At 51.2% G+C, this 12,129-nt stretch overlaps 1 long non-coding RNA gene across 1 annotated transcript; it reads right to left on the reverse strand.

The window, feature by feature from the left end:
• Nucleotides 1-4,564: 4,564 nt before the first annotated feature.
• On the reverse strand, nt 4,565-10,502 carry LOC129534614 (uncharacterized). Its single transcript, XR_008681247.2, has 2 exons — nt 10,332-10,502; nt 4,565-9,889 (listed from the first exon to the last, which is right to left on the reverse strand). It is a non-coding gene; the product is annotated as an uncharacterized lncRNA (long non-coding RNA).
• Nucleotides 10,503-12,129: the final 1,627 nt, after the last annotated feature.

The following is a 12,129-nucleotide window of genomic DNA, read 5'->3' on the forward strand; positions in this document are numbered from 1 at the left end:
GGCCGTTTTCTCCTCTGTGATTATGATTCCTTTGCTGCACCCCCTCTTTCTGGCCCATCCACAGAGCACAGACCCGTCCTTGCTGGCTGACATTTCCCTGTTCCCTGAGGCTGGGTGTGCACCCTGGGGGTGCTCAGAGAGTGTCCCTGGATTGATTTCAGGGCCCTCACTTCTCGGAGGAGATGTCATTCCCTGCAGAGCTCCATTTACCTGCTCTGAGCACTCCTCGTCCTGCCCAAGGACGTGCTCTCTGGTTTGGCTGGAATGAATGACCCCACCATGCCAACTCTGGGATTCAGGCAAATCAGAGCTGCTGGGCCCAGGCTGCGTTGTCCAGCTGGCCCTGGTGTTTGTACTGAAACACAGCTATGTGCCCACTGGTTGGTGCAGAGATACTGTCTCTATCCCTATGGAGACCCCATGCTGGCACCCCAAGATACAGCAGCACAAGGGGCACAATTGCTGGCCCAGCAGGAACTTGGGGACCCTACCCTCGAGCTACGGTCAGTGTCCACGATGACTGGCCAGCCGCCAAGTGAACAAGAACATGGGGGTGGGCAGACATGCTGTGGCCTCTCAGTGCTGGGTGTGTGAGTGGCCAGAGAGGGTGTCTGAGATGCCCCAGGTGTCTTCACACCCAGACCAGGGTCTGCCAGACCCTGATAGCCCCAAGAGTCCTGACCAGACCCCCAAAGGCCAACCCAACATGCTGGGAATGACCATCGGTGCCTAGCGGGCCCTGGGCAGCTGGGGAAGGGCCGTCACCTCAAATGTTCCACTACCTGGCTCCTCCTCTTTCCTCAGGGACCCGAATCTGCCCATTGGGCAGAGGTCCTCACACAAAGGCTGGTCCAGGCAAAACAGGACCACATTGCCAGGCGGCCTGTCCTTCTCCTCTCCACATTCTGTGCTCTGATTACAGAAATGACGGGCTCATGGCCAGAGATGCCAAGCAACAGAGAAAGAGAATAAAATTGAAAATAAGAATCATTCCCCATCCTACACCTACACAGGGCTGTGTTTTAAATAAATAAACTCCTTGATTCTGTCTGTGTGGAGGCCTGAGGTCCTGTAACTGAGATTGTTTTCTCTTTTTTTTTTTTGAGACGGAGTCTCGCTCTGTCGCTCAGGCTGGAGTGCAGTGGCACGATCTTGGCTCACTGGAGCCTCTCTTTCCTGGGTTCAAGTGATTCTCTTGCCTCAGCCTCCCGAGTAGCTGGGACTATAGGCTCACACCACCGCACCTGGCTAATTTTTTGTATTTTTCATATAAACGGGGTTTCAACATGTTAGCCAGGATGGTTTCGATCTCCTGACCTCGTGATCCGCCTGCCTCAGCCTCCCAAAGTGATGGGATTACAGGTGTGAGCCACCACGCCCAGCCTGATGAGTGAATTTTTTGGTGCCCCCTTAAACTTCATGCCTCCCTTGCTGGACCCTGATAATCCACAGATGAACGCCTCCCTCCCCTGCCTCGCCCTAGTCCCCATCCTGCTGATAGGTCTCTGGTCTCTGCTCCTTGATGACATCAGGGGAAGTTTCCCTAGGGTTTTGGTCACTTTGATTTATCATAACAGATTTGTTAATAATGAAAGGAATATAGCAGGGCCTGGTGGCTCACGCCTGTAATCCCAGCACTTTGGGAAGCTGAGGTGGGCAGATTACTTGAGGTCAGGCATTCAAGACCAGCCTGGTCAACATGGAGAAACCCCGTCTCTACTGAAAATAGAAAATTGGCTGGGTGTGGTGACATGTGCCTATAATCCCAGCTACTCAGGAGGCTGAGGCAGGAGAATCACTTGAACCTGGAAGGCCGAGGTTGCAGTGAGCTGAGATCACACCACTGCACTCCAGTCTGGGAGACAGAGCAAGACTCTGTCTCAAAAAAAAAAGAACAAAAATGAATGGAATAACTCTTGTTTAGGTGTTACAAAATCCAGGCCAGACAAATCTAAACTTTTATCTCACACCCATCTCCTACAGCTCAAGTTCAGCCTAAGCCTCCAGAGTCCTTAGTTGTGGGGGGAAGCACCCGCTCTTTTCCCCACCTTTGTTCTTGTTTTTTCTCTGCTGGCTCCTGTGGGGTTGGGTGCGTTCAGAGGTAGTGACAGGCTAAAGGTCTTCGGCTTTTTCATTCTGTTGATGGGTGAGTTCCAAATACTAGCTTTCTCTTGTAGGATATTTCATTTATTTATTTGCTAAAAATATTTATTTAGAACACACTATTCAATTCATGTGCCGGACACTGTTCCGCCACTGGGGATAGGGTGATAACTGAGATAAACAAAAATACTTGCCCACATTAAGCTCCTATTCTAGGGAAGACAAAAAAGAAAGAAAATACACGTGTACTTAGCACATTAGAAGTTTCCAGTTACTGTAAAGAAAAATAAAGCAGGCCGGGCGCGGTGGCTCATGCCTGTAATCCCAGCACTTTGGGAGGCCGAAGCAGGCGGATCATGAGGTCAGGAGATCGAGACCATCCTGGCTAACACAGTGAAACCCCGTCTCTACTAAAAATACAAAAAATTAGATGGGTGTGATAGCATGTGCCTGTGGTCTCAGCCACTGGGGAAGCTGAGGTGGGAGGATTGCTTGAGCCTGGGAGGTGGAGGTTGCAGTAAGCCAAGAACACGCCATTGCACTCCGGCCTGGGTGACAGAGTAAGACCCTATCTCGAGAAAAAAAAAAAGAAAAGGAAAAAGAAAAACAAGAAAGCAGAGATGGGAGCAAGCGGGGAGGGGCTGGGGATGGGAGCCTCCCTGAGCTTCCACAGTTCTTCCTGCCCCTCTCCTGTCTTACTGGGCATGGGCCACCTGGGGGTTATGGTTGTTTTGCACCAACCTAATATCTTGTTCTTGCCAACAGTCGGAGGCCAATTGAGGCTTCTCTGTCTTCCACAAGGAACAGCATTGGCCTAAACCTGCAGGCACCATTGCAAAGGGGAGTCAGCTCAGGTAAACCTGCTGGTGAAGCATGATTCCAGTGTGGGGACACAGAGGCTGACATATCTTGCTGTAGGTGATTTGATGTTGGGCCTCAATATTTCACTCCCCCTGTAAGAGTATGACACATCCACATCCTTACCAGGGCCTGAGGGAGAATGGAGAGACGTATCCATCCCACAGGTATTGCTCGTGGCTGGAAGACTTGCTTATGCCAATGAGATTTTCATAAACATGGCACAGGCAGAAGCCTGGAATGTGTCTGCACTGCCAGGCCTGCCCTTTAATGCTCTTGATTTTTCCTACGAGGTGAGTGTGCCCCAGGGAACATTGGCTCTGGCTGCAGGATGAGAGGCATGTGGAGCACGCAGGGTTCCAACCCTCAGCCTGGAGTCAAGCCCAGACTAGATCAGCCTAAGCCCAGCCAAGCCACGGGTGCAGGAGTGAAAAGCAAATGCTAACTGTCCATGACATTGACTTTCAAAGGGGAGTGTCATATTACGTGGCTCATCCCAGCAACAATGAAGATATTTCTCTATCAGTCAGTTGGTAAATGATTATTGACAATGCGCAAGGAAGGTGGAGTGATTGGAGTAGATTTGGTCCCTATTCTCGTGGAGCTTACTTTCTAGAGGGGAAGACAGAGGATGGGTGAATAAATATAAATTATTCTATTAGGTTGGTGCAGCAGTAATTCTGGTTTTTGCCATTAAAGGTAATGGCAATCAAAAGCGGGGAGGAGCTGGTGCTGCAATTCATTAAAAGTAATGACAAAAACTGCAGTGACTTCTGCACCAACCTAATAGAATAATTACAAGTGTGCAAAACGTTGCAATGGGAAACTTCCAAGTGCCATGATAGCATCTAGCTTCCTGGAGTCAGGAGATCAGGGTTTTCAATCTAACCAAGATTAAGTCCAAGTGGTGGGGGCAGGCGGGGGGGGCGATATTTCAGTGGAGACTCCAAGGATGAATGGAAATTAGAAAAGTGAACGCGCACGGTGAGGGGGGAAGTGTTTCAGGCACAGAGAACAGCATGTGCAAAGGCCTAGGGGGGAGGACATTGTGTGTTAGTTGACCTGACCAGCAGGCTGGAGCTGAGCTGGTTGAGAGGAGGATGGGGAGCCGGGGAATGGCACTCCACACAGAGGGTGCAGCAGGGGCAAAGGCCCGGAGTCAGGCCTGAGCCTGTGTGGTTTGAGGAAGTGACAGAGGCCTGTCTGGCAGGAAAGTAACAGCAGAGGGGAGACCCTAAGTTCAGGGCAGAGGGCAGGGCTGTGCTGGGCACTGTGGGCTGGGGATGGAAACTGGCATTTATGCTTGGGTGATAGGAATGTGTTAGAAGATTTTAAGGAGGGCAGTAACATTTGGGGATAATGTGTATTCTAGCAATCTCAACCAACTAAATTCATAGTTTGAATGTTCATAAGACTTCTGCAAAGGCAAAGGGAAAGATCATTTGTAGAGCTGTGAGATAAGATCATAGTAAAAAAGAATTACTAAGTTTTAAAGTTATTTCAAATGGTGGATTTCCATCTTACAATTGAATATAAGTAGATTGCAAGGTTGATGGAAAGTAGCAAAGCTTCCAGACTTGCGTGAACAGAAAAGAAACATCGATTTGAAAGAAAACATTTATTTATTTACTTCCTCTACAGTTTTCCTGACTGCTACATTTCATAAGAAGGGATTGTTTATGAGGGTCAAGGAGCTGGAGGCCTGGGGAGGAGCTGGTGTTTTTGTTCAAGTCTGAGCGTCCTGGAGCTGGAGCCCAGGGGAGGAGCCGGTGCTACCACTGATGTCTTAGGGTCGTGGAGCTGAAGATCCGAGAGGACCTGGTGCTGCTATTCTAGCTTGAGTCTCGTGGAGCTGGAGACCCAGGGAGAAGATGGTGCTGCTGTTCTAATTTAAGGATCGTGAAACAGAAGACCCAGAAAGGAGCTGGTGTTGTCGCTGCTCAAATCTGAGGGTGTTGGAGCTGGAGCCTGGGGGTGGAGCTGGTGCTGCCTTTGAAGTCTGAGAGTCATTGAGCTGGAGGTCCAGGAAGGAGCTGGTGCTGCTGTTCTAGGGTGAGGGTCATGGAGCTGCAGACCCAGGGAGGAGAGGTCTTGTTCTAGTTTCAGGGTCGTGGAGCTGCAGACCCAGGGAGGAGCAATGCTGTTGTAGTTCGAGGGTCAGGAAGCTGGCGACTTAGGGAGGAGAGTTCTTGTTCTAGTTCGAGGGTCATCAAACTACAGGCCCAGGCAGGTGCAATGTTGTTGTAATTCAAGGGTCAGGAAGCTGGCGACCCAGGGAGGAGAGGTCTTGTTGTTATTTGAGGGTAATGGAGCTGCAGACCCAGGCAGGAGCATTGTTGTTGTAATTCGAGGGTCCAGAAGCTGGCGAACCAGGGAGGAGAGGTCTTGTTCTAGTTTCAGGGTCGTGGAGCTGCAGACCCATGGAGGAGCAATGTTGCTGTAGTTTGAGGGTCAGGAAGCTGCCGACGCAGGGAGGACAGGTCTTGTTCGAGTTTGAGGGTCGTGGAGCTGCAGACCCAGGCAGGAGCAATGTTGTTTTAGTTTGAGGGTCCGGAAGCTGGCGAACCAGGGAAAAGAGGTCTTGTTCTAGTTTGAGGGTTGTCGAGCTACAGACCCAGGCAGGAGCAATGTTGTTGTAGTTCGAGGGTCAGGAAGCTGGAGAGCCAGGGAGGAGAGGTCTTGTTCTTATTTGAGGGTCGTGGAGCTGCAGACCCAGGCAGGAGCAATATTGTTGTAATTTGAGGGTCCAGAAGCTGGAGACCCAGGGAGGAGAGGTCTTGTTCGAGTTTGAGGATCAAGGAGCTACAGACCCAGGGAGGAACAATGTTGTTGTAGTTCGAGGGTCCTGGAGCTGCAGACCCAGGGAGGAGCCATGTTGTTTTGAGTGTCATGGAGCTGGAGATCCATGGAGGAGTTGGTGCTACCTTTCAAGTCTGGGAGTCATTGAGCTGGAGATCCAGGGAGGAACAAGTGTTGCTGTTCTAGTGTGAGGGTAGTGAAGCTGGAGACCCAAGGAGGAGCGGGTGCTGCTGTTCATGCCTGAGTGTTGTGGAACTAAAGAACCAGAGAGGAGGCGGTGCTGCTGTTCTAGTTTAAGGGTAGCGGTGCTGGAGATCCTGGGGAGAGCCGATGCCATCGTTTAAATCTGTGGGTCCTGGAGCTGGAGCCCTAGGCAGGAGCTGGTGTTGTTGTTGAAATCCGAGGTCATGGGGCTTGAGGTACAGGGAGGATCCGCTGCTGCTGTTCAAGTCTGAGGGTCGTGTAGCTGGAGAGCGGGGAGGAGGTAGTCTTGGTGTCTAGTGTGAGGGTGGTGGAGCTGTACACCTGGGGAGGAGCTGGTACTGCTGTGTAGTTTGAGGGTCATGGAACTGGAGACCTAGGGAGGAGCCAGTGCTACTGCCATTTAAGTCAGAAGGTTGTGGATCTGGAGTTTTGGGGAACAGCCCGTGCTGCTGTTTAACTGTGGGGAGGTTCCTGTATGTCAGTTGAAGTTTGATGGTTTGGGAGCTGGAGACCCAGGGAGGAGCCAGTGCTGCTGTTCTAGTTTGAGGGTAGTGGAGCTGGAGATCCCGGGAAGAGCTGGTGCTGTCCTTTAAATCTGTGGGTCCTGGAGCTGGAAAACTTGTGGGGAGCTAGTTCTGCCATTCGTGTGTTAGGGTCGTGGAGCTGGAAATCCAGGGAGGCAGCGGTGCTGCTGTTCTAGTTTAAGGATCATGAAGCTGGAGACCTGGATAGCAGATGGTGCTACCATTATTCAAATCTGAGGGTCATGGAGCCGGAGCCTTGGGGAGTTGCCGGTGCTGCCTCTCAAGTCTGAGAGTTGTTGAGCTGGAGATGCAGGGAGGAGCCTGTGTTGCTGTTGTAGTTTGAGGGTCATGGAGCTGGAGACTCAGGGAGGAGGGGTGCTGTTCTAATCTGAGGAGTGTGAAGCTGGAGACCCAGGGAGGAGCTGGTGCTGCTGTTGTTTAAGGCTGAGGGTTGTGGAGCTGGAGACCTGGGGGTGGCTGGTGTTGCTGTTGTTCAAGTCAGAGGGTCATGGGGCTTGAGGTACAGGGAAGAGCTCGTGCTGCGGTTGCAGGTTGAGGGTCATGGAGCTGGAAATCTAGGGAGGAGCCACTGCTGCTGTTCAAGTCTGAGGGTCATGTAGCTGGAGAGTGGGGAGGAGGTAGTCTTGGTGTCTAGTGTGAGGGTGGTGGAGCTGTAGACCTGGGGAAGAGCCGGTGCTGTGTAGTTTGAGGGTCATGGAACTGGAGACCTAGGGAGCAGCCAGTGCTACCGCCATTTAAGTCAGAGGGTCATGGATCTGGAGCTTTGGGGAACAGCCCATGCTGCTGTTTAACCATGGAGGGATCCGGTGTGTCAGTTGAAGTTTGAGGGTTTGGGAGCTGGAGACCCAGGGAGGAGCTGATGATGCCATTCTATTTTGAGGGTCGTGGATCTGGAGACGTTGGGAGAGGCTGGTACTGCTGTTGTAGTTTGACGGTCGTGGAACCGGAGACAGGGGAAGGAGCCGGTGCTGCTGCTGTTCATGTCTGAGGGTTGTAGAGCTGGAGACCCAGGGAGAAGTCCATACTACGGCTTTTTAAGTCTGAGGGTCATGGAGCCTGAGACCTGGGGAGGGGCCAGTGCTGCTGTTCAAATGACTCCTTCCTGGGTCTCCAGCTCCATGACCTTCACACTAGAACAGCAGCACCGGCTCCACCCTGGGTCTCCAGATCCACGACTCTCAAACTAGAACAGCAGCACTGACTCCTCCCTGGGTCTCCAGCTCTACAACCCTCAGACTCGAGGAGCTGGAGACCTGGGGAAGAGCCAGGGCTGCTTTTCTACTTTGAGGGTTGTGGAGCTGGAGACCCAGGGTGCAGCAGCTGCTGCTATTATAGTTTGAGGGCCTTGGAGCCAGAAACTTTGTGAGGAGCCGGTGCTGCATTTCAAATCTGAGAGTCATTGAGCTGGAGACCCAGGGAGGAACCGGTGTTGCTGTTCTAGCCTGAGGGTAGTGAAGCTGGAGACCCAAGGAGGAGCCGATGCTGCTGTTCTAGTTTGAGGTTAGTGGAGCTGGAGGTCACAAGAAGAGCCAGTGCTGCTGTTTAAGTCTGTGGGTCCTCGAGCTGGAGCCCTGTGGGGGAGCTGGTGTTGCTGTTGTTCAAGTCTGAGCATAATGGGGCTTTAGGTACAGGGAGGAGCTGCTGCTGTTCAAGTCTGAGGGTCATGTAGCTGGAGAGTGGGGAGGAGGTAGTCTTGGTGTCTAGTGTGAGGGTGGTGGAGCTGTAGACCTGGGGAGGAGCCGGTGCTGCTGTGTAGTTTGAGGGTCATGGAACTGCAGACCTAGGGAGGAGCCGGTGCTACCACCATTTAAGTCAGAGGGTCATGGATCTGGAGCTTTGGGGGACAGCCCGTGCTGCTGTTTAACTGTGGGGAGGATCCGGTGTGTCAATTGAAGTTTGAGGGTTTGGGAGCTGGAGACCCAGGGAGGAGCTGATGATGCCATTCTATTTTGAGGGTCGTGGATCTGGAGACCTGGGGAGAGGCCAGTACTGTTGTTGTAGTTTGAGGGTCGTGGAACTGGAGACAGGGGGAGGAGCCGGTGCTGCTGCTGTTCATGTCTGAGGGTTGTAGAGCTGGAGACCCAGGGAGAAGTCCATACTATGGCTTTTTAAGTCTGAGGGTCATGGAGCCTGAGACCTGGGGAGGAGCTGGTGCTGGTGTATAGTTTGAGGGTCGTGGAACTGGAGACCTAGGGAGGAGCTGGTGCTACCGCCACTTAAGTCAGAGGTTCGTGGATCTGGAGCTTTGGGGAAGAGCCCGTGCTGCTATTTAGCTGTGGGGAGGATCTGGTGTGTCAATTGAAGTTTGAGGGTTTGGGAGCTGGAGATCCAGGAGGGAGCCTATGATGCCATTCTATTTTGAGGGTCATGCATGTGGAGACCTGGGGAGAGGCCGGTACTGCTGTTGTAGTTTGAGGGTTGTGGAAGTGGAGACAAGGGTAGGAGGCGGTGCTGCTGCTGTTCATGTCTGAGGATTGTAGAGCTGGAGATCCACGGAGGAACCAGTGTTGCTGTTCTAGTCTGAGGGTAGTGAAGCTGGAGACCCAAGGAGGAGCTGGTACTATTGTTCATGTGTGAGGACTGTGGAGCTGGAGAACCAGAGAGGAGCCGGTGCTGCTGATCTGGTTTGAGGGCCGTGGAGCTGGAGATCCCGGGAAGAGCCAGTGCTGCCGTTCAAATCTGTGGGTCTTGGAGTTGGAGTGCTGGGGTGACCCAGTTCTTTCATTCATGTCTTAGGGTCATGGAGCTGGAAACCCAGGGAGGCGGCGGTGCTGCTGTTCTAGTTTAAGGATAGTGAAGCTGGAGACCTGGACAGGAGCTGGTGCTACCACTGTTCAAATCTGAGGGTCATGGAGCTGGAGCCTTGGGGAGGTGCCGGTGCTGCCTCTCAAGTCTGTGAGTTGTTGAGCTGGAGATTCAGGGAGGAGCCAGTGTTGCTGTTGTTGTTGGAGGATTGTGGAGCTGGAGGCTGAAGAGGAGCTGGTGTTGCAGTTCAAGTTTGATGGTCGTGGAGCTGGAGACCCGGGGAGGAGCTGGTGCTACCACCGTGTAAGTTGAGGGTTGTGGAGCTGGTGGCCCCGGGGAAGAGCCAGTGCTATAGTTGAAGTTTGAGGGAGCTGGAGACCCAGGGAATAGCTGGTGCTGCTGTTCTAGTTTGAGGTTTGTGGAGCTGGAGCCTTGGTTGGGAGCCAGTGCCACCTCCCAAGTCTGAGAGTCATTGAGCTGGAGATCCACGGGGGAGCTGGTGCTGCTGTTGTAGTTTGAGGATCGTGGAGCTGGAGACCCAGGTGGAGCTGGTGCTGCAGTTGGAGTTTGAGGGTCAGGGAGCTGGAGATCTGGGGAGGAGCCAGTGCTGCTGTTTAAGTCTGAGGGTCATGGAGCTAAACATGGAGCCAAAGTTGGGGAAGTAGAGAGAGTTACAGGATGACCCTGGAAACGGTGATGTAGCTGTAGCTCAAGCAAGCTAAGCTTGGGAACTTCTCAATGCTAGTGATGAGTGCATTCTTTTTCCTCTTATACAGTTTGGATTTCTTTTCTGTCTCATAAGACAGAAAGTTCCTGATTAATACCCTTAGGAACTGAAAAGCTTAAAAAAACTAAAGGATGTTGGTAATAATAATAATAGGAATTAAACCATGATTATCCTGGCTGACAGAGACAAAATCACACACACACAATATATATCTTTCAATCAGTTAGTAAAATAAAAAATAAATGGAAAAATAGACCCAAGAAAAGCTATAAAAAGTTGTTTCATGGAGAAGCAATGGAGGATGGAGATTAATCTGAGAGTTGCTATTAATGGAGAAACTGAGAACTTACCATTTTTCCCGTGAGGTTTTGGTGTAGAATGATATTGTGTGAGTTCTGGCAGCTGAGTCACTTCACACAGTCCGGCGTGCAGTAGGTGTCACAGAATGACCCTCTCCCAGTTGGTCCTGCCTCTCTGCTACGATGAGTGCGGCCTCTGATCCCCAACAGCTGAATGTGTCTTGAAACCAGGCCCATGAGCACAAGGGTTTCCATGGTGAAGGTTCCTGGATGGAACACTGTGGATGTTCCTAATGTTCTTTCCTGATGTTCATCTGCCTTCTTGCTATTTAATGCAATGTCCTCTAAATATTGAATAGAAAAAAAGCATTTGTACAGTATGGGCAAAGTATAAAGAATATCCACACACTGGACACACAGACAGGGAGGGGCACCCACAGCAAACTCCTTTTGCCTGGGAGCAGGTGTTGTCCTTGAGTCCTGTGTCACCTGTTTCTTCCTCTGCCTTGGCCTACAGGCCCGATGTGATCTAACCTCTGCCTGCCTCTCCGACTCCATCTCCCCTCCCACTCCTGTTCTTTCTAACAATTATGTTACAGCCTCAGTGAACGTGACAAAGACCCTGAACTTAGTAAAACAGTGGCTTTACTAAGACAGAGGTTCATTCCTTTCACATGAAAGTCCAAGCCAGTTGGGTGATTCTTCTTTGTGCATTTTTCAGGGTCTTAGGCTACTTCCATCTTGCTGCTCTGACTTTCTTAGGGTGTAGCTTCCCCCACAGTGTCCATCCTATCTACTGCCAGTGAGCAGGGAGGGGAGAAGAGAATATGAGGACACAAATCTTCCTTCCTCTAAAGGCAGTTGCTGTGCACTGGCCTCATGTGCATTGGCCACTGCCTGGTCACGTGGCCACTACTTGCTGCAAAGGATGCTGGGAAGTTTTCATCCTGGATGCCAGTGCCCACCTGGGTGACTTCTGAAGTTGAGGGGAGAGGGGACATGAAAGAGAGTCACTGGCTCTTCCCACTGTCATGCACATTGCTCCAGTCTAGGGCGACCCACAACCTCAGCTTGCTCAGGACTGAGGGGGCTGGTGGGGTACAGACCTTTCAGTTTTATAACAGGGGCAGTTCCAGGCAAATCATCCCAGCTTGGCTGAGACTCAGAAGTTTCCTGGGACGTGGGATTTCTAGTGTTAAAACCGGGAAAGTTCTAGGCAAACCTGGACAAGTTGCTGCCTGCCGTGGGGCCTTTGCATCTACTGTTACCCCTGTCTGGGATTCCCTTTCTGCAACTCTGTGCGGTGCTCACTCCTCTTCTGTTGAGGAAAGGCTGCTCTCTGGGTGCCCCCTGGGTGCCTGGTCTGCTGTACTCAGCACTACATGCTTTGTGAAAATCCCTCCATGCTCTTCATAGAATGAGATCTGTTCTTTCCACCCTTCCCTGACCACTTCAGTTTCAAAGTCTCTAAGGATTATTAATTTTTATTCTCTTCACCATTGAAAGATACATCTCTTTCCCTAAGGCTGTGGCTGTGTTCATGCATAGTCAGATAAATCTGATATTAATAATAACCTGAACGAAAAACATGTATTAAATCCCAAGATTATGATGTAGGAAGCAGGGATTCTGAAGAGATGTGTAAGCCTAATAAAGGCCAAAGGGTGTGGATTAAAAGGAAATGTGGGGTGGAGAAACATTTCATGAAATAGAACCCCACCTCTTGGGTGAGTTCCTTGGTACGTTTCTAGAGGGCAATTTGGCAACTGGCCAATGAAAGTGCATAACTTTTGGTCCCAAATTTCATTAATAGACATTTATCCCTAGGAAATAGTCAGAAAAATATGCA

The sequence above is a fragment of the Gorilla gorilla genome, chromosome 6, assembly GCF_029281585.2.
Source record: "Gorilla gorilla gorilla isolate KB3781 chromosome 6, NHGRI_mGorGor1-v2.1_pri, whole genome shotgun sequence".
NCBI lineage: Eukaryota > Metazoa > Chordata > Mammalia > Primates > Hominidae > Gorilla > Gorilla gorilla.